Raw genomic sequence first — 22,532 nt, 5'->3', positions numbered from 1 at the left:
CGGGCTTCCCAGATAGCTCAGCTAGTAAAGAATCTACCTGCAATGCAGGAGACCCCAGTTTGAGTCCTGGCTTGGGAAGATCCCCTGGAGAAGGGATAGGCTACTCATTCCAGTACTCTTGGGCTTCCCTGGTGGTTCAGATGGTCAAGAATCCACCTGCAATGCAGGAAACCTGGGTTTGATCCCTGGGTTGGGAAGATCCCCTGGAGAAGGGAATGACTACCTACTCCAGTATTCTGGCTTGGAGAATTCCATGGACAGGGGAGCCTGGCAGGCTACGGTCCATGGAGTCTCAGAGTCAGACACGACTGAGCTACTTTCATTTTCTCATTAGAAATGGACTTGATGCTTTTAAAAATTCCAGAGTTTTTAGGATAGAAACCTCAAGTTCCCCATTTTACCTCCCCTTTCCTATGTTTTCTCCTGGGATTTGGAACATTTGATTTTCTAAATCAGATCAAACAAGCTGGTTCATTCTATTTGTTTTCCTTCTGCTGGTGGTTCTATAATGTTCTAGATGGAATTTAAGAGTTCTGTAGTAGTGGATGTTGTGTAGTCTGTCGGGCTCAGTTGAACACCATCCACTGGCATTTCCCCAAACAGCAAAAATGAAGAGTCAGCCTCCTCACCCCAAGAAACTGCCTCTAAGTGACTTAGCTCTGATTCTCTTGTAGGCTTCTTAATCATCCACGGTGTCAAGACACACTTCAAGAGGATCCTTAGAAGTGTTGGACAAGCTTCACCACGCGTGGCAGGTATGTGTCTACACAACTGAGTGTGCAAGGAATGTAACTTGTTTTATTTTCTACAGTTAGATCTAAATTATATATTAACCCTTCGTCTGGCCACGTGGAAGCAATTTGAGGTTGCCTCCTAATTCTAGGTAAGATTTTGAAGGTGAGGGGTGACATATGTGTTCCTAGGCCATCATCTCTCCACGAGTCATGGTTGTCCTCTTATCCTTCATCAGCACTCATGAGCCACTGCTGAGGCACACCTTGATCTTCCTTTGAGGATCTTTTCCTTTCCTTCTCTTGGCTTCTTCCAGATACTCCCTGGATGCATGAGGGTGTGCTGCTGCTGAACCAGAAGAAAGTCTCTGGGGTGGCATAGAGCTCTGTGCTCCTTGCATGACACTGTGAAGCCCCTGGGCCTTGTTCTGTTGCTCCTGGTCATGCTACTCCAGTCAGTCCTTGGCAGACCTGCTCAGGTCCACCTGCGATATATCACTTAGTCATTTCAAAGATCCAGACCTCATCCAAAAAAGAAAACCCATTCCATCTGCCATTATTTTCTACCATCATATTTAGCAAAGATTGAGGGCAGGAGGAGAAGGGGGGCAACAGAGTATGAGATGGTTGGATGGCATCATTGACTCAATGGATATGAGTTTGAGCAAACTCTAAGAGATAGTGAAGGACAGGGAAGGCTGGCGTGCTGCTGTCCATGCACTTGCAAAGAGATGGACATGACTTTGAGCAACTGAACAACACTGTTAAAATATTTTGAACAGCGCAACTTAGGAAATCAATCTAAACACAATTTACATTTTTTTTTCCTGTTGTTTCTTTAAAATGCACTGGGAAAAGGGAAGTGGATATTCTCTTGCCTTTGGATGAAATTTAGGCCTCAAGTAGGCTCCATACCTAGTAAGATTACTCCTAGATTTAAAAAATTTCTATCTACACTTTAAATCACAAACATTGTCTACATTCAGAAATTAGAGTGGTCCGATCTCAGGCTATAATAGTAGCTTGCAAGTTCATTTAATATCAAATCATCTCTCATCCCCTCTCTGAGGTCCATATTTGGATTGGGCTCTTGCAGAGGGAGAGGGTGTGCTGTTTTCTTTCTCTATCTGTCACCTCCTCCCCCATTTGCTGGCTGCTATGGCTAAATCCTAAGGGATTGAAACAAGGGAAAGAAAAGGAAATGAGTGGCTTAGCGATGTTTTTTATGTGAACAGGTACGATGTTAACCTGGCTGCAGCTTTCAGGGCCTGGCAGATGTTTAAAACTGAGAGTCATTTGGCTACTTTGGGGGGACTTTGGTGGCTCCCCTGCTGGCCCATTTGTCTTCAACTCTCCTGGCTTGGACAGGGATTCTCCTGTAGCTGTCCAATCCCTACTCACCTCCTGGTTTTCAGCTAGTCCAGCCCACATGAGCTCATGTTGAGTGTATAAAGAATACTTCCAGGCGGCCATCTTGGGCTTCAGGCTGGCTCTGCCACCCTTGGCCCACACCTACATCACGAAAACACACATCTCGTGAACTTCCCAGGGCTGAAGGGTACTTCTCAAATTACTGAGCTGTTCCTTACCTCCTCCTTGTCCTCGAGATTCCCAAGGTGGGAGCCAGGCTGCAATATGTCAGGTTTCCTAAGCTCCAGGGGGCACATCCATGCTATCTAAACTGTTCTTTTGAGGCCTCCCTAAAGACCTGAGAGAGAAAATAGCCCCTTCTAGCCCACCTGCTTCAGTGAGGTGGGGCTTGTCACGGGGAAGCCGCTCAATCCAAGAACCATTCCATAATGCTTCTCCTCACCTCTCTTCTTTTGATCCTTTATGTTGTCTTGTTGGGTTTTAGAGCCATCCAACCTGTTCTTCCCAGTGTTAAAGAACTTGCCTGCCAATGCAGGAGACAAAAGAGATCTCAGAAGATCCCCTGGAGGAGTGGCAACCCGTTTCAGTGTTCTTGCCTGGGAAATCCCATGAACAGAGGAGCCTAGCAGTCCATAGGGTTGCAAAGAGTTGGACATGACTGAAATGACTTAGTACACATGCAGCCAGTTCTTAGGACTTTAAAAAAAATTTTGGTTTTGGTCTAGCCCTTTTCTTTGGAATTTCATGCCTGTTCAATGAAGGTGCCTTAATTGAATCTCCTAGTTTAACATCTGATCATTTAAGCTCCACTAGGTGTGATCACTGACCTAGAGCCAGACATCCTGGAATGTGAAGTCAAGTGGGCCTTAGAAAGCATCAGTACGAACAAAGCTAGTGGAGGTGATGGAATTCCAGTTGAGCTGTTCCAGGTCCTGAAAGATGATGTTGTGAAAGTGCTGCACTCAGTATGCCAGCAAGTTTGGAAAACTCAGCAGTGGCCACAGGACTGGAAAAGGTCAGTTTTCATTCCAATCCCTAAGAAAGGCAATGCGAAAGAATGCTCAAACTACTGCACAATTGCACTCATCTCACACGCTAGTAAGGTAATGCTCAAAATTCTCCAAGCCAGGCTTTAGCAATATGTGAACCGTGAACTTCCTGATGTTCAAGCGGGTTTTAGAAAAGGCAGAAGAACCAGAGATTAAATTGCCAACATCCGCTGGATCATAGAAAAAGCAAGAGAGTTCCAGAAAAACATCTATTTCTGCTTTATTGAGTATGCCAAAGCCTTTGACTGTGTGGATCACAATAAAGTGTGGAAAATTCTGAAAGAGATGGGAATACCAGACCACCTGATCTGCCTCTTGAGAAATCTGTATGCAGATCAGGAAGCAACAGTTAGAACTGGACATGGAACAACAGACTGGTTCCAAATAGGAAAAGGAGTTCGTCAAGGCTGTATATTGTCACCCTGCTTATTTAACTCATATGCAGAGTACATCATGAGAAATGCTGGACTGGAAGAAACACAAGCTGGAATCAAGATTGAAATATCAATAACCTCAAATATGCAGATGACACCACCCTTATGGCAGAAAGTGAAGAGGAACTAAAAAGCCTCTTGATGAAGGTGTGAAAGTGGAAAGTGAAAAAGTTGGCTTAAAGCTCAACATTCAGAAAACAAAGATCATGGCATCTGGTCCCATCAGTTCATGGGAAATAGATGGGGAAACAGTGGAAACAGTGTCAGACTTTATTTTTCTGGGCTCCAAAATCACTACAGATGGTGACTGCAGCCATGAAATTAAAAGACACTTACTCCTTGGAAGGAAAGTTATGACCAACCTAGATAGCATATTGAAAAGCAGAGACATTACTTTGCTAACAAAGGTTCGTCTAGTCAAGGCTATGGTTTTTCCTGTGGTCATGTATGGATGTGAGAGTTGGACTGTGAAGAAGGCTGAGCGCCAAAGAATTGATGCTTTTGAACTGTGGTGTTGGAGAAGACTCTTGAGAGTCCCTTGGACTGCAGGGAGATGCAACCAGTCCATTCTGAAGGAGATCAGCCGTAGGATTTCTTTGGAAGGAATGATGCTAAAGCTGAAACTCCAGTACTTTAGCCACCTCATGTGAAGAGTTGACTCATTGGAAAAGACTCTGATGCTGGGAGGGATTGGGGGCAGGAGGAGAAGGGGAAGACAGAGGATGAGATGGCTGGATGGCATCACTGACACGATGGACATGAGTCTGAGTGAACTCTGGGAGTTGGTGATAGACAGGGAGGCCTGGCGTGCTGCGATTCATAGGGTCGCAAAGAGTCGGACATGACTGAGCGACTGATCTGATCTGATCTGAGGAAGAGTTAGGGGCTTCCCTGGTGGCTCAGTGGTAAAGACTCTACCTGCAATGCAGAAGACCCAGGTTCGATCACTGGGTCAGGAAGATCCCCTCCAGGAGGACATGCAAGCCACTCTAGTACTCTTGCCTAGAGAATCCCACGGACAGAGGAGCCTGGTGGGCTGCAGTCCGTATGGTCCCACAGAATTAGACACAACTGAAGCAACTAGGCAGCAGCAGGAAGAGTGAGAGTGGTGGGGGGGGGGGCGGGTAAAGGTTTAGCCACCCCAGTGGCAGCTTGCTTCGAGATTCACTAATATCTGTACATGGCTTGACTACCTTATCTTCCACTCAAAAGTATGTAAATATGATTTTAGCTCAGTAAATAGGGGGATCTCTTTTAAGTCTATTTTCAATGCATGAGAGTCATTCTAATTTCTCAGTCTTAGACTTTTGAAACTCAAAAATCAATAATTGACACTGCTATATCCCCCATGCTTCCCTCCTCTGCCAACAATTTTATTTTCTTTTTTTTAAAAAAACTTTTTATTAGAATATAGTTGCTTTACAATGCTGTGTTAGTTTCTGCTGTACAGCAGAGTAAATCAGCTGTACATATATATATATATCCCCTCCTTTTTAGATATCCTTCTCCTTTAGATCAAGATAGAGCATTGAGTAGAGTTTTATTGCTATACAGTAGGTTCTCATTAGTTTTCTATTTTATACATTGTGTGAAATAGTAGTGTGTGTGTGTGTGTGTGTATATATGTGTATATATATATATATATATATATATATATATATATATATGTCAATCTCAATCTCCCAGTTCTTGCCAATAATTTAGCAACTTGTCTGACTGAATGGAGAAAGAAGTAAGATTCAAGGAAATGAAATACCTCAAATGTTACATCCTGTGTGATAAAAAATATTGCCTACCCTTTTTTGAATATCTGTGTTGTGGGTTTAAATCCATATAATGGCACTGCATCCTTTATATTAAGGATTTAACATTTGAGGAAGCTAGCTGCTATAGTTTAGTTTAGCTGTATAAAACCAGTTATATAGGATTGGGCTTCCCTGGTGGCTCAGTTGGTAAAGAATTTGCCTGCAATGCAGGAGACCTAGGTTCATTCCCTGGGTAGGGAATATCCCCTGGAGAAGGAAATGGCACCCACTATAGTATTCTTGCTTGGTAAATCCCATGGACAGAAGAGCCTGGCATGCTACAGTCCATGGGGTCATAAGAGTTGGGCACAACTTACTGACTAAATTAATTATTTGTACTTCTCTGGTGGCTCAGCTGGTAAAGAATCCACCTGCAATGCAAGAGACCTGGATTTGATCCCTGGGTTAGGAAGATCCTATATGGGATTAGGGCCCAGACTAATGACCTCATCTTTGCATAACTAATTATATATGCAATGACCTACTTTTAAATGTCACAGTGATACTAATTCTATACTAACTGATCCATAAAACAAAATCATAGGGAACACTTCCAAACTCATTCTATGATGCTAGCATTCAGTTCAGTTCAGTTCAGTGGCTCAGTCGTGTCTGACTCTTTGTGACCCCATGAATCGCAGCACGCCAGGCCTCCCTATCCATCACCAACTCCCGGAGTTCACTCAGACTCATGTCCATCGAGTCAGTGATGCCATCCAGCCATCTCATCCTCTGTCGTCCCCTTCTCCTCCTGCCCCCAATCCCTCCCAGCATCAGAGTCTTTTCCAATGAGTCAACTCTTCTCAAGAGGTGGCCAAAGTACCGGAGTTTCAGCTTTAGCATCATTCCTTCCAAAGAAATCCCAGGGCTGATCTCCTTCAGAATGGACTGGTTGGATCTCCTTGCAGTCCAAGGGACTCTCAAGAGTCTTCTCCAACACCACAGTTCAAAAGCATCAATTCTTCGGTGCTAGCTTTCTTCACAGTCCAACTCTCACATCCATACATGACCACTGGAAAAACCATAGCCTTGACTAGACAGACCTTTGTTGGCAAAGAATTAGCCTAATATCAAAAGTAGGCAAAATATCTAGCAGTTGAATCCAGTATTGTATACAAAAAATATGCACCATGATCAAACAGGATTTATCCCAAATATGCAACCCTCATTCATCATTCAAAAATCAATTGCTACAATCTATCATATTAATAGCTAAAGAAAAAAAATCTAATCATGTATGGATGTGAGAGTTGGACTGTGAAGAAGGCTGAGCGCCGAAGAATTGATGCTTTTGAACTGTGGTGTTGGAGAAGACTCTTGAGAGTCCCTTGGACTGCAAGGAGATCCAACCAGTCCATTCTGAAGGAGATCAGCCCTGGGATTTCTTTGGAAGGAATGATGCTAAAGCTGAAACTCCGGTACTTTGGCCACCTCTTGAGAAGAGTTGACTCATTGGAAAAGACTCTGATGCTGGGAGGGATTGGGGGCAGGAGGAGAAGGGGACGACAGAGGATGAGATGGCTGGATGGCATCACTGACTCCATGGACGTGAGTCTGGGTGAACTCCGGGAGTTGGTGATGGATAGGGAGGCCTGGCGTGCTGTGATTCATGGGGTCGCAAAGAGTCGGACACAACTGAGTGATTGAACTGAACTGAACATGATACTGTAATGGTGGAGACATGCCATTCTGTATTTGTCAAAGTACATAGAAGCGTGCAACACAAAAAAAGAACTCAAATGTAAACAATGGACTTTAGTTAATAATCATTTCAGTATTGGTTCATCAACTGTAAAAAAAAAAAAAAAGTATCATACCAGTGTAAGATGTTAATAACAGGGTAAACTGAGGGTGGGGAGAAGGGAGTATTTGAGAACTTTTTATGTTTTTTTTTTTCAATTTTTTCGTAAACCTAAGACTGAGAAATAAAGTCTGTTAATGAGAAAAATAATAGTGTTTAAAAAAATAAAAAGAAAAAAAAAGGCAAACAAATGTCAGACTGAGATACCTGGAGTTAGGACTTTATCATGTGAATTTGGGGTGGAGGGGGACACCATTCAGCCCATAACACTAGGGTTCAAAGAGGTTCAATAACTTGAAAGTCACATAGCCCTTGAAATGCCATTGTGGAGATTCCACGCCATGACATTGTGACTCTATAGCTGAGCTCTTTCTGCTGTACCACACTTCATCTCAGGTAACTCTTGCATGCAGTCCTCTGCAAAGAGGAGAATGCCAGTTTTCCTTTAAACAACCAATCAGATTGGCTGGGGCATGGATCCACCCAAAGAAGGAGCTCAGACTAAGACATAGGTCAAACTATCTCATGAACTTGTAATAACCTTACAGCTTACACAAAGGAGTAACTTTATACTTTATACCTTACACAAAGGAACAGGTTTGTGAAGAAGTTCAATCTAAAACTGTAATACTCTGGACTAGAAAATGAATTTGTACTTGAACTAGAGGTATAGATTGTGAAGAATTCACCTGGATCTGAAACTACTAAAAGGGTGTCAGTCTGAGTTTGGTGATGTTATTCCTGTGACCTGTGGTTTGCATTTTGTGTTCTTGACCTGTATTCATATCTACATATGCCACGTGTACGTGGTCTGTTTCATGTAGAGCATAGTTAAACAGTGTGTAATAAAGCAACATATTTAGATCATGCAAAAGAAAATGAATAAAATGTTTGCTCTGAAGTTCCTGCAGGCATTTACTGGATAATGATAATGATAGCTTTACTAAAATATATTCAGCTTCAATGAGGGTTATATTTAGGAAAATTATCAGATTGTTTTGGATATTTTCCTTATAAAAACAATTCTTTAGTGCATCTTATGTGGAAGATAGGAATTATAATAGTGATTCGGAAATGTGTCTTCATGAATATGAACATAATTTGAGTCTTGTAGTATTTAGAGCTGTTTTATTCCAGATGGCAAAACATTTTTATTATTCCTTTCCGTTAGTGCTTGAAATATATACCTATGGAAATAAGTCCATTTTAAGATTTTTCTTGCCAAAACTCTAATAGATGCTCACTTACTGAGAAATATGTGTACTGAGAAATATTTAAGAAAAATATGCTTTAATGAAGCTGCACTAATGATACTTATTTAGCTAATTGTTTATAGGAATCTAAACATTATTTCAAGTAAGGTAGACTGTTGGCCCTCTAAATAAGCCTGGCACAGGTGTGCAAAGAATTAAGAGAATTAGATACTAGAACTAATGAAAATCAGAAGAAACCTCTAATAAATATTTTATTTTAATTATTTTATTCTATATTTATATTTTATTTTTATTTATATTTTATTTATTTATTTTATTTTAAACAAATATAGCCAAATAGCAAAAATGTTTTAAAGTGAGGGTAAAAAATTACTAACAATACCAATAACCAAAAGCAATAATAGTAACCTTTTAGTATATTTGCTTCTTTTCCTTTTCTATTCATTTGTTCAGCTGAGGATTACTAAGTGCTTAATGCAGGCATTTGGGAAATAAAGATGGCTAGGCCAAGGGTTCCACCTTGAAGGAGACTGTAATTTATTAGGGAAAACAGACCATGATAAGTCCTTGTAATGCGTGCTAAGTACAAAGCTGGAGGAGAATGGGCCAAAGAAATTGCTTTCAACTCTAGTTTCAGATCTGTAAAGAATTTTAACAGAAAAAAAGAAGAAATCTTTTAGCCAGAAAAGAGAAGAAAATACATTACAGTTAGAGGCGGGAACATTTGCTAAGGTATGGTATGACTGAAATACCATCATAAGGAACTATAAATAATGCAGCATGTCTAGAAAATTAAGTTGGAGAAGTAGGTGGAGGTGATATCATGGAGTGCTTTGTACTAATTATCCTTTTGGCAAGAAGGATTTACAAATGGGGCAGGAATATGTTTAGAACTGCATTTTAGAAAAATTGATTATCAGCAATATGATGGGATGGATGGCTTAGAAATTGCAAGCTTCAAGAACTAAGTGTTTGGTAAGGGGTCAGATATACCAAAAAGCTTAAAAAAAAAGAAAAAAAACAAAAAACAAAAAACACCACCTGGCTTGCAAGGACCTCTAGCAGTTTTAGTGGAGACTCCAAAATGTATTCTTGTGGTCCTGTGTTTTCATAAAATTTGCCAAAAGTATGAGCTTTTAGCTTCAGCTGATGACGAGCACTTCTGTTTCTATATTACTACCCCTCTGTTAAACCTCTCTCATAGAAGCATTGGTGACACACCTTTTGCATTTACAGATTTACCTTCTTTTTCTTTAACGGTCCCCAAATTGTATAAGCTTAGATCTCATTTTCCAGATCTAGTCCCAAGATGATACTGCAGGAATCCAGAAGAGGATAGCAAGTTCTTACACCAACATAGTAGCTGTAGAAGATGAAGTAGAAAAGATGTGGAAGACTAAGGGGGGAAATTATTGGCTCCTAGTGTGCAGGAAAGAATAGGGCCAAGATTTCTCCCTGCTATAACTTGATGGATAGTCGGGCTATTGATAAGAAAAAAATGGTAACATCATGTCACAGTTGCAAGTAATGGTTTATTGAACATCTTTATGTATGTTTTCATATTTTTGGATTCACAAAAGTTTATTTACTATATCAAATTGTGTAAGTATTTTAATGCATTTTGTTATCTGTTACTAGATAGACTTTCCAGATAGACTGTGCCATCCAACACTGCTATAGCTAATATAGAAATGGATTTTTTGGTCTTCACTTCCACTAACATTGGACATTATAATTTTATTTTTTTTAACTAAATTATAGGGTAAAATCAGTGCTTCTTTTTCATTTTACTATGAAGATGAGATAAATGTGATCTGTAATTGTGAACTCTCCATAGAAGTCTACTTTTCAGGGGTAGTTATTGTGGTCTTTTCCTGGTAATGATTTAGGAGCATTAGGAGGTAGTTGGGAGGGTCAGGAAGATCCCATCGAGGAGAAAATGCCAACCCATTCCAGTATTCTTGCCTAAAAATACCCATGCTTAGAGTAGCCTAGCAGGCCATAGTCCAAAGGGTCATAAAGAGTGGGACGTGACTGAGCAACTAAGCACACACACAGGAGATAGTTGTAAGTCTTTTATAAGAGTAGTTATAATATGTGCTGCGATTCATGGGGCCGCAAAGAGTCGGACACGACTGAGCAACTGAACTGAACTGAACTGATACTATGCACTCTAAATGCATGCATACATACCTATGTTATAAGAGCTGGAATAGGTGAGGCTAAAACAGTTTTGTAGATTAGATTGTTTTAGATAGACTAAGTATCCGCAAACCTTTTCTTATAAGGACCAGATAGTAAATATTCTAGATTTTGTAGGCTAGCAGGTGAAATTGAGGATATTATGTAACTACATTAAGAGCAGGAAAAATTTTTTCCAAAAATATTTTATTGACATAGTTCAAAATACAATGATTGGGTAAATTTTTACTATAGAAGTCTAATAATGGGAAAAACTGTATTTGTTTTTGAGAGCAGAGGCATTGCACCTAGTCGCAGTTTAGTGGTAATGTTCTCTATCATCAAATTGATTATAAATGTTCTTTCATTAAACCATTCTTATTTCAAAGTTAGTGAGCTTGATTTGGATCATAGGCCATACTCCTGGTTTAGACAATGACATTGTGTCATTTTTCAGTTCAGTTGAGTTCAGTCACTCAGTCGTGTCCGACTCTTTGCGACCTCATGAATCACAGCACGCCAGGCCTCCCTGTCCATCACCAACTCCCGGAGTTCACTCAGACTCACGTCCATCGAGTCAGTGATGCCATCCAGCCATCTCATCCTCTGTCATCCCCTTTTCCTCCTGCCCCCAATCCCTCCCAGCATCAGAGTCTTTAGGCTTTGTTAAAATATTTTGTCTGATAATAAGTTTCATGTCTGTTGCATATGTTATTTGAACCTCTGGAAATTTACAACTTACAAAAACTCATCAAAATGCACGCACGCACGTGTGTGTGTGTGTGTGTGTGTGTTACATGTGAATGGGTTGGCTGTTTTTTTCTTTATAGCCAATGGAAGTTAGGATATATCTGGGTAGCCATACTATTGCAATGAAGCATTTTATCTATTTAGATTAAGATACCAGAGAAGTGAAACAGGAAACTAGACTTGGGAGGTACAAATTTTGTCTGTTGGTATATGTATTGGAATGACTTTGAATGTTCCCTGTTGTTGACTTTGAGTTGACTATAATTGATACTGTTCATTAACATCTGCTTCTTCTAACCTTTGAGCATTTGTGCTTTGGTTTTAGCTTTGCTATTGTTCAGCAACTTTCTAAAAATGTCTTAATTCTTCTACCCTCCCTTAAAAACTTCATGTCTTGAAATATTTTTTTTGTAATTCACATTTCATGTGCTAAGAATTTGGTCTGTTGGTATATGTATTGAAATGACTTTGAATGTTCCCTGTTGTTGACTTTGAGTTGAATATAGTTGGTTCTGTTCAGTAAGTTCTGCTGCTTCTAACCTTTGAGAGTTTGTGCTTTGGTTTTAGCTTTACTATTACTCAGCAACTTTCTAAAAAAGTCTTAATTCTTCTACCCTCCCTCAAAAACTTGATGTCTTGAAATATTTTTTTTTATAATTCACATTTCATTTGCTAAGAATTTTATGGCAGGGCCACCCAGTTCCTATGGTTTCAAGAAAGTAGAAGAGGAGGAAGGAAGAAAAGAAACAAACTAGAAAGACATGGAAGTTTGAAAAGCTAATAAGCCGATCATTTCACCCACTTTAAAGATTGGGGCATCCATCTCAAAAGTTTCAAATGGAATTTGGTTCTTAAATCTAAGATCAATTTTCCCTTAAACTCTTAATGAATAGTTTGAGGAGTCTGTGAAACTTTAGTAAGTTTAGTTGCTTTAATGAACATGCTGAGTTATGCATTGGATTTAAGAATTGATCATTGGACTCCAAGTTTATGTTTTATCTTTTTAGTCAATATGAGTGTGCAGAATTAGTATCTTTCTAATGCATATTCAAAGATAATTCAAATGAATGAACTCACTATGAAAACCTTATATTAAAAAGATAGAAAGCTTTTTTAATATTATGAGTACATAGAATGTTTTGATTTAATATTTTGTTTAATAGAAAAATATGCTGTAACTGTTTATATAACACACATAAGGTATTTGCAGTTTTTAGAGATAATGTGTTATAAGATTGCAATTTGTACATTTCTGAGAGTCAGCAGAGGAGAAAATTCTATCAAAATTAAATTTTGGAATTGCTTTCTTCTCTTATTTAATTCCATAGGCTCTTTGGAAAACAGAGTTCCAAATGTGCATTTCCTCAGTTTTCCTGCCAGTGGCTAGCTCAGCATGCTCTTCTCAACAGCTATCTTGTTTTTTAGCAGCTGAAATATGTGGCAATTAAAAAAATTTTTTTTGTTTAATGCCACATTTTGTTTATACTTTAGATGCAGAAGGTCTTTGTTTTTTTAGAAAATTGGTACTAACAGTTTTATAATTCCAAAAACAAAATTTGCTCCAAATACCATTCTCTTGTATTTTTTTTTTGAATTCTTCAATTACTGTTAATTACCAATTGGACTCTATGTCTTAAAATAAGATTCCTTGAATAGATATTTATAATTATAATTATTGACAAATCTGATATTTATTATTTTAAAAATTTGTTCAATCAGAAAAGAACTAAATTATTTCACTAGAGGGAAAACTAAGCTTCAGGGCCCTTTATTCCTGTGAGTTCTTTCCCAGGCTTGGAGATGCTGTATAGGCCATGTATTCAAAGAACCATATATTTTGTAAAATTTGCAATCTAAGCTATTTTCACTGCAATCGTTTATGACCAGTGCCTTCACTTTAACCTCCTCCCATTCCTTTTCTGTTTTGTGAAGGCATTGGAGAGATAACGGCTTTATTTTGGTGGTGGTGTTAGTCACTCAGTCGTGTCCAACTCTTTGCAACCCCATGGACTGTAGCCTGCCAGGCTAATCTGTCCATGGAATTTTCTAGGCAAGAATCCTGGAGTGGGTTGCCATTTCCTTCTCCAAGGTGGTGGTAGTGGGGGTCTACCAAAGGGGGATCAAGCTGGTGATACAGTGATTTTAAATTAAATGGGACATAGTTATGTTACTCTTCCATGTATAGTGACACTATTGATGATGTTCCACTTTGCCAATTTGCTGGAGCCATGTGACACACAAGTAAGGAAACAGAGGCCATATTATCCTATGGACACGTTCTACAGCCCTGACATCTATTGTAACTAGATTTGAAACCTACAGAGCCAGAAGCTACCCTATGGAGAACCTTTCTTTTTACTAGATGTATAATATTATAAACAGTTTGGATTTTGGTTTGTTTTAATGCTTAGTCACAATAGAAGTTCTCTCCTGTTAGGAATTTAATGACTAATGCAGTTCATAGTATTGTTAATGCACTGTGTAATTTTTATTTTTTGATGAATATTGCATAAGTAAAATTTCTCAAATATCTGCGTTTTTAGGGTACACACTTATAGCAGTAATATAGGCAGCAAGCATCTTGCATTGTGCGGTTGCATGTTTTCTGAATCACAATTATGAATAGTTAAAAATACAATTTAAAGGACTACCCTGGGGGTACAGTGGTTAAGACTCTGTGCTTCCAATACAAGGGGTGCAGGTTCAATCCTGGTCAGGGGACTAAGATCCCACATGCTGCTCAGCAAATAAGTAAATAAATAAAAGCAAATTCAATAAGAATTTAAAGATACAATTTAAGTAAGCACACTAGATAAAAGAATGGATTATCTTTCCATTTTCTCTATAGAAAGTAATATTTACAAAGAGGCAATCAGAGTATGCAGCTAACAACTGTGGGAGAGAAAAGCATTAGAGAAATACGGTCAGGGAGTTAATTAATATGAGTATTATGTGTTTTCTCCCCAGATTTTGTGATGTTTGTGATACATCTCAGCGTTTTCAAGTACTAATTTGTTAGGATTTTTCCATTGTAACTAAATATTCACTTTCATGTTAAACATTTCAATTTGTTTTCTCTTTCTAAAATCACATAAGCTTTCAGGCTCCAGAAAACCTGGATCTACAGAATAATTATTAAATATTTAGATACCATGAAGTTTCAAGTTACTGTTAGCCCAGCACGGAGCCTAGTGTGTATTTGTCCTTCACTGTGTTTTGGAGTTGAGTCAGATTCCATAGTAGCAATTAGTTATTTCTGTTCACTGATGACTGGCACTTCATATGAACATAAAGTAATATCAGTAAGTTGTAGCTAGGAAGAATTTCTATTCTCCCAGGATCTTGAAATGATGGTCATTCACTTTACAAAGCATTTTCTTATGGGTGAAAAACTTAACCAGAGACTTGACATATGAAAATGATATTTACTGTATCATTTCCCTCAACCACCTTTTCTGATTTAAGTTGTCCAGAAAAGGAAGGATGGAGGAGGAGGAAGGAGAAGATGTAGGGACAGGAAGAGAGAGAGGGAGGGAAGGAGAGATGAGGAAAGGGAGAAAAAGAGAAAGCTGATGTTTTTGGTTGGGCTGAATTATTCTGTAATGGTGGGAGAGTCTCTAAACAGATGCCTTAAATTCTAAAAAATGGCCAGGACACAATCAGCACTCCCAGGAAAGTAGCAAAGTATTATTAAGACTCTCTATTCACAAGTCTTTCCAAATAGTACATTTCAAACAATAATTTATGTAGCTAGGGCATTGGTTCGGAGAAGGCAATGGCACCCCACTCCAGTACTCTTGCCTGGAAAATCCCATGGGCGGAGGAGCCTGGTAGACTGAAGTCCATGGGGTCGCTAAGAGTCAGACACGACTGAGCGACTTCCCTTTCACTTTTCACTTACATGCAGTGGAGAAGGAAATGGCAACCCACTCCAGTGTTCTTGCCTGGAGAATCTCAGGGATGGGGGAGCCTGGTGGGCTGCCGTCTATGGGGTCGCACAGAGTCGGACACAACTGAAGTGACTTAGCAGCAGCAGCAGCAGCAGCAGGGCATTGGTTTGGGGATGATGCTGGGGTCTACCTGTGTTTTCAACAGCTCCTTGTCTCGGGGCAGTACTTAACATGTTCCCAGGACTTAAAGCCCAACATCTTCTCTTGGTAAACACATTATTTCATTTTAACAGTTTAGCTGACTCAAAAAAAGAAAGCCTGGTGTCCTAAGCATCTCAGTGCTCACGCATTTCCCAGTGTAACTGGAAATTTACACTCTGTGCACATACATCCCCCTTTGAAAGCTTTCATTTGGGGCATCCAAATGGACAGGAGTTCATCACGATGCGTCCAGGGGTGACTGTGCCTACCTATTGCACTTGATTACTTCTAGGTGTGTTGATGGATGACCTAAAATGTGTTAGCTGGAGAGTGTGTGAGTGAGTCGGGGGCTGCTATGTGCCAGCACCGACAGGGTTAACCAGACTTGCCAGCATGAACAATGGAAACTGGGCAGCTCTAAATGAAATGAGCTGAATATTTCATTCGGCCACTCAGCTGCCTGCTCCAATTGCCTCCTTTACTAAAATAAGAGCTTAATCTAAAGTGACAACAACATCAGTTTCTGTGTGCTCCAGTCACACTGAACATGACTTCCTTAACATAAACACTATTTACATGGACCGTCTGGATAGCGCAGGGAGTCAGGAGCGTGCCCAGCTAAGACACAGGGTACAATGAAGGACGAGAAGCAGGCAGCTGAGAATTAACATCCGCAAATGAAAGCCTGACCCTCAGAGGGCATGTCCCTGATACATTTTAAAATGAGAGAGCATTGCACCAGTAACCTTAGCCTTTGTAAAGACTATGCCATTTAAAATAAAATAGCACCTTTTCAGTTTAGACACTTAACCAAATGCATTATGTCTGACCCATTTTCCAACTTACGTGACACGAGAGGATGGATCCCTTGCTTGCAATTATTAGAATCTTTCAAACAATTGCAACCAATAATCTCCCTCTCTAGACTCCTTCTCATAGCAGCCTATACTTGTTTGAGATAAAGAGGGCATTTCGTTTGGTGAGGTCAGGCCAGACACAGACGGCAGGGGAGTGGGAGAGAGATGTGGCCTTTGAACTGAAGGTTTGATGTCAGTGCTACTGGTACCCAGGAAATGCCTGTTTGAAAGAGTGTTTCAGCTTGCGAGTTCTAGAAGATTAGAAGCAGGAGGGTGACAAGGTACCAGCCTGTCAGGGTCCGCAAAATAACACAAGTTACTTCTTTCCAGCGCCCCAGAATAGGGAATGAGGGAGTAGCAGTCCTGAATACACATTATTGACAGTTTATTTCCATAAAGAGGATGCTATAGTGTTATTTCACATGCTAGGCACCCTCTGGGGCTTTTAAGGGTCACAAAATGTAGAAATATTTCACTTTAATCCTATTAGGATTATTGACAGTTAATGAAGTTCAGTGGTTTATCCAGCAGCTTCACAGATAAGGAAAGTAAGACCCAGAGAACTTGCTCATACACTTGAAGTCACACAGAAAAGTCAGAGTGCAAAAGGGAAAGAATTATTATTTTTTTTTTTTGCTAATCATTTCTACTTCCTTTGAGTCATTATTAATGCTCTCATCTCTAAAATGACTATTTAAAAATTTCCCTTGATTAAGCCTGCTAGAAGACTGATACCAGATACTTACTTGTGGCTTCTGGGTTCCAAAGACCTGAGGCTGCTGACGAGATGGTAGTAGCTCTTTTTTTAAAAATGGCAAAACCAATACAATATTGTAAAATTAAAAAATAAAATAAAATAAAAATAAATAAAATAAAATTCTAAAAATAAAAACACCCTCCAGTTATTGGAACTTCCCTGGGGATCCAGTGGTTGACTCTTCACTTGGAAGACTGCACTTCCAATGCAGGAATTATGGGTTTGATCCCTGGTTAGGGATCTAAGATCCCACATGCTACTCAATGTGGGACCCCTCGCCCTCAAAAAAAAAAAATCCAGTTCTGTGTTATCTGTTTTCATCCTCCAGTCTCTGTGCCTGAGTGAATATCCATGTAGTCTCCACCCCTGTAGTGGTACATTTTAGATAAAGCTCTTATTTATGGAAGAAGAAAGGGCCTGATCATTTAAAAACAAGTTTCATTTTAAGGAAAGGTACAGCGAGTGACAGGAAGAAAAGTGGGAGGATCATCAGTATCTAGTTGGCCTTAGTAGAATACTCATTAATCAACAAGCATTTATTGAGAATCCGTGAGATCATCAAGCTTTATTTTAGAGGAGAAAAGATTGTTTCTGACCTCTGGAAGCCCACTATCTAGTGAAAATGTCCATTATAATTTGGAAAAAAAATACTTTAGACTTCTATAGAAAGCCAGTAAGAATTCATGATGGTGGAAAAATAAAAATGCTATTTTTGCTGTTTGCCGTAATGCACATTTACTGTGTTTACATAGTCATTTTTAACTTCAGGGAAATGTGAACAAGAGGACACCCTCATACCTTCATGGGCATTGATCAGCTCTTATAGGTACTTACTATGCCAGATGTGTCCACAAAAGAAGTACACGTTTTCTCAAGTCTGATCGGGTTATTGCCATTTGTATAAATGTCAATTGTACAGCTTGGTGAATGCCTTAATAAAGTAGGTATGGCAACCCACTTTTGCCAAAGAAATTGGCGTAGACAAAAGAGCCAATATCCGCTGGATCATTGAAAAAGCAAGAGAGTTCCAGAAAAAACGTCTATTTCTGCTTTATCGACTATTCCAAAGCTTTTGACTGTTTGGATCACAATAAACTGTGGAAAATTCTGAAAGAGAGGGGAATACCAGACCACCTGACCTGCCTCTTGAGAAACCTGTATGCAGATCAGGAAGCAACAGTTAGAACTGGACATGAAACAACAGACTGGTTCCAAATAGGAAAAGGAGTATGTCAAGGCTGTATATTGTCACCCTGCTTATTTAACTTATATGCAGAGTACATCACGAGAAACGCTGGACTGGAAGAAGCACAAGCTGGAATCAAGATTGCTGGGAGAAATATCAATAACCTCAGATATGCAGATGACACCACCCTTATGGCAGAAAGTGAAGAGGAACTCAAAAGCCTCTTGATGAAAATGAAAGAGGAGAGTGAAAAAGTTGGCTTAAAGCTCAACATTCAGAAAACTAAGATCATGGCATCTGGTCCCATCACTTCATGGGAAATAGATGGGGAAACAGTGGAAACAGTGGCTGACTTTATATTTTGGGCTCCAAAATCACTGCAGATGGTGATTGCAGCCATGAAATTAAAAGACGCTTACTTCTTGGAAGGAAAGTTATGACCAACCTAGATAGCATATTCAAAAGCAGAGGAATCGCTTTGTCAACACAGGTCCGTCTAGTCAAGGCTATAGTTTTTCCAGTGGTCATGTATGGATGTGAGAGTTGGACTGTGAAGAAGGCTGAGCGCCGAAGAATTGATGCTTTTGAACTGTGGTGTTGGAGAAGACTCTTGAGAGTCCCTTGGACTGCAAGGAGATCCAACCAGTCCATCCTAAAGGAGACCAGTCCTGGGTGTTTATTGGAAGGACTGATGCTGAGGCTGAAACTCCAGTACTTTGGCCACCTCGTGCAAAGAGTTGACTCATTGGAAAAGACTCTGATGCTTGTAGGGATTGGGGGCAGGAGGAGAGGGGGATGACAGAGGACTGGCAACCTACCAGGTTCCTCTGTCCATAGGATTCTCAAGGCAAGAATACTAGAGTGAGTTTCCATTTCCTTCTCCAGAGAATCTTCCTGACCCAGGAATCGAACCCAGGTCTCCTGCATTGCAGGCAGATTCTTTACTGACTGAGTTACATGGGAGGAGGGAGGTGCCTACACAAATAAGGCTTGGGAGGTAGCCTCTGTGCAGATTATTGAAATCAGTAGAGTTTAGCAACAGTGAGTGGGAAGCTGATATGTACCTGGCATTCTCTGTCCTGTGTCTTGGGTTCACTCAGCTGTAGGAAGAGTCGTGATGACCTTCTTTTTTTCTTTCTCAGGTGAGAACAGGCTTGTCTTCTCTCGACAGACATTTCTCTGGTGTTTCTACCCTTTTTTGTCACTTAGTGTGAAGGGGTATGGTTTGCCAGAAGAGTTGCAGGGTTTCCCTGGTTGTAAGTGATAAAACACACTTTGAAGAATTTCAGAACTCTAATGAGAAAATGCTTGGGCATAGATTCAGGCAGTCTGCTGTCTTCCATTTTCTTCCAGTTGCTGCTGCTAAGTCACTTCAGTCATGTCCGACTCTGTGTGACCCCATAGGCGGCAGCCCACCGGGCTCCCCTGTCCCTGGGATTCTCCAGGCAAGAACACTGGAGTGGGTTGCCATTTCCTTCTCCACTGCATGAAAGTGAAAAGTGAAAGTGAAGTCGCTCAGTCGTGTCCAACTCTTCGAGACCCCATGGACTGCAGCCCACCAGGCTCCTCCGCCCATGGGATTTTCCAGGCAAGAGTACTGGAGTGGGGTGCCATTTCTTCCAGTTACCTTTCCCCTAATGAATTAATGGTGGTCAGAGTCTCAGTTCTGAAATGCTATTGTGTATCATTAACTAAGCCACTCATAGTTTTATGTTTTCCCAGTGCAGGATGTTTTAAGAATATTTTGCTATCCTTAACTTCATGTAAGTGCATGGAAAACATTGCCTGTAAAATTAATCATAAAAGCCCTTTCTTTCCTCCTTTGCTATTTTCATTTGAAACTTTTAGGGTAAGATGTATTTGTTGCATTTGGGTTTCCCAGGTGGTTTAGTAGGTGGAGAATCTGCCTGCAGTGTAGGAGTTGCAGGGGATGTGGCCTCAGTCCTTGGGTCAGGAAGATCCCCTGGAGGAGGTCATGGCAGCCCAGTCCAGTATTCTTGCCTGGAAAATTCCATAAACAGAGGATCCTAGTGGACTGTAGTACATGGGGTCGCTGAGTCGGACAAGACTGAACTTGTGCGCGTATCTTGTGTTTGGTCTTATCACTTCTTCTTTGAAGATGAGGCACAAAGTTTCTCTTATGCTACAATAGAAGACAGTATAATGTCATATTTTTTTTTTTAAAGAGAAGATTTTTGCCATTTTAGAATATAATCTCTACACTGAATGAAAATGATCATGTTTTCATGAAAACGATCATGTTTTAAAGCATTGTCCAGGTACAAGATTATGGATGTCACAAGTTTCTTTTTAATTACTTAATGTCTTTATTGTAAGTTTTACATTTACTTACTAGCACAAGAATGAACTTTTCACATCTCATCATGTAAACATCTAGCTATTGGGGGAGGGGCAGGGGCAAGTAGTAGATTCAGTAGGGGGACTCTCAAGCTGTTTATCCTCCAAGCCCTTGACACACTGTCTCCTATAATATTGGGTTGTCTTTCTGTCATCTCCGACCCTGCTTGGCCAATGAATGCGTCCCATCGGCCAGACCACAACCCCAAAAGTCAGCATCGTGATTCTGCAGCAGCTGTTGCCGCAGAAGGTAAATGCCGTGCAGATATTGATGAGCTTGCTAATTTGTTTGGTAGACAGAATTTAGAATGGGGAACAGGATTTGTCTGCTAGCTGTCATCATCCGTCAGCCCCAGGCTGCCCCAGGCAATGGGTTTGCTTTTTGCCAGCTTCTAATTTTGCTTTATTTTTCCTTAGCTTCAATCTACTTTATTCATTTATTATAATTGGGAGAGTGGTGGCTGAGATAGGGGAAAAAAATACTTATGGACCACATTCGAGATTGAAGGCTCTCGTGTGCTGCGGTTCCCTGATATCGGCGGCTTTAGACCAGACCTGTTGGTCTCTTGATTGATGGAGTTTGTGAACGAGGACTGTGCTCTCACGTGGGTATCCTGTAGCATAGTGTGATGGGAAGATTTACCAAAACTGCTCTGAGCCCTGCCTGTTTCTCTTGGTTTCTACCAAGATCAGAATTTATATTATTAGATTTGTTCCTTGGGGATTCTTATTCAATTTATTTAAAAAATGTGTTTTGGGGGCTCACTAGGTGTTGGTTATTATTACAGGCAGCTGATTGTGGACTGGTGAACAAGATAGAAAAAGCCCTGCTTCGAAAGTACTTAGATTCTAAAGGTGGAGATAGAAATAAACAAATAAATGTACAATACTTCAAGGCAGTGATAAACTGAATGAAGGAAATACAGTAGAGTAGAGAGTAGGACTGAAAGTGTTATTGTAGATAAAGAGAGCAGGCAGAGTTCTCTGAGGAGATGACACAAGACCTGAGGGATGAGAAGTCATGTAAGGACATGTGGGGAGACTTTAGGGAGAGGAAATGGCAAAAGTAAGGTCCCAGAAGAGACACTGAGCTTGTTAATTTCTGGGAACAGCAAAAAACCTAGTGTAGTTAAGCAGGTGGTGGATGGTGAGGGTGGGAGGGAACGTTAGGGAGATGGAGTTGGAGAGGAAGGCAGGGGCAGGTTACTTAAATTTTTCTTATTGAAGGATAATTGTTTTACAGTGTTGTGTTACTTTCTGCTGTACAGTGAACTGAATCACCTATAGGTATACATATATCCCCTCCCTGGGGGCCCTCCCTCCCCCACCATTCCACCCCGCTAGGTCATCACAGAACACTGAGCTGAGCTCCCGGTGCTTTACAGCAACTTCCCGCAAGCTAGCTATTTTACACAGGATAGTGAGGATATGTCGGTGCTACTGTCCCAGTTTGTCTAACTCCTCTTCCCACCACGTCTACATGTCCGTTCTCCATGTCTGCATCACTGTTCCTGCCCTGCCGATAGGTTCATCTGTACCATTTTTCTAGATTCCCCATATATGCATTAATATATGATATTTGTTTTTCTCCTTCTGATTTACTTCGCAACAGTCTTTAGGTCTATCCACATTTCTACAAATGACCCAGTTCTGTCACGTTTTACGGCTGAGGAATATCCCATTGCTTTTATGTACCACATCTTTATCCATTCACCTGTCAATGGACATTTTATTCTAAATGTGATGAGAAGCTGGTGTGAGGCAGTGGCTTGGTCAGATGTGCAGTTTTGAAAGTCTGCTTTGGGTGTTGGGTGGAGAGTAGATGAAGAAGGACAAAAATGGAAGTAGAGAGGTCACTGGGGAAATCATTTTGGCAGTTCAGTTAGATGTGCTCCTGATTTGGACTAGAGACACAGTAGTAGAGTTAATGAGAAGCAACCAAAAGGC

General features: G+C 40.3%; 1 protein-coding gene across 14 annotated transcripts in view; it reads left to right on the top strand.

Moving 5' to 3' along the window:
• Positions 1–22,532, top strand: part of SOX5 (SRY-box transcription factor 5) — a 1,156,954-nt gene that overhangs the window by 164,269 nt on the left and 970,153 nt on the right. For all 14 annotated transcript variants that reach the window (XM_045165614.1, XM_045165607.1, XM_045165602.1 and 11 more), the window contains one exon: positions 675–755. The gene's annotated coding sequence lies outside the window, so the exon portion shown is untranslated. The remainder of the gene's footprint in view (positions 1–674; positions 756–22,532) is intronic.

The sequence above is a fragment of the Bubalus bubalis genome, chromosome 4 (assembly GCF_019923935.1).
Source record: "Bubalus bubalis isolate 160015118507 breed Murrah chromosome 4, NDDB_SH_1, whole genome shotgun sequence".
In the NCBI taxonomy this organism is placed as follows: Eukaryota; Metazoa; Chordata; class Mammalia; order Artiodactyla; family Bovidae; genus Bubalus; species Bubalus bubalis.
Note: the sequence above shows the minus strand (reverse complement) of the source record. Positions and strands in the feature narration are given on the sequence as shown.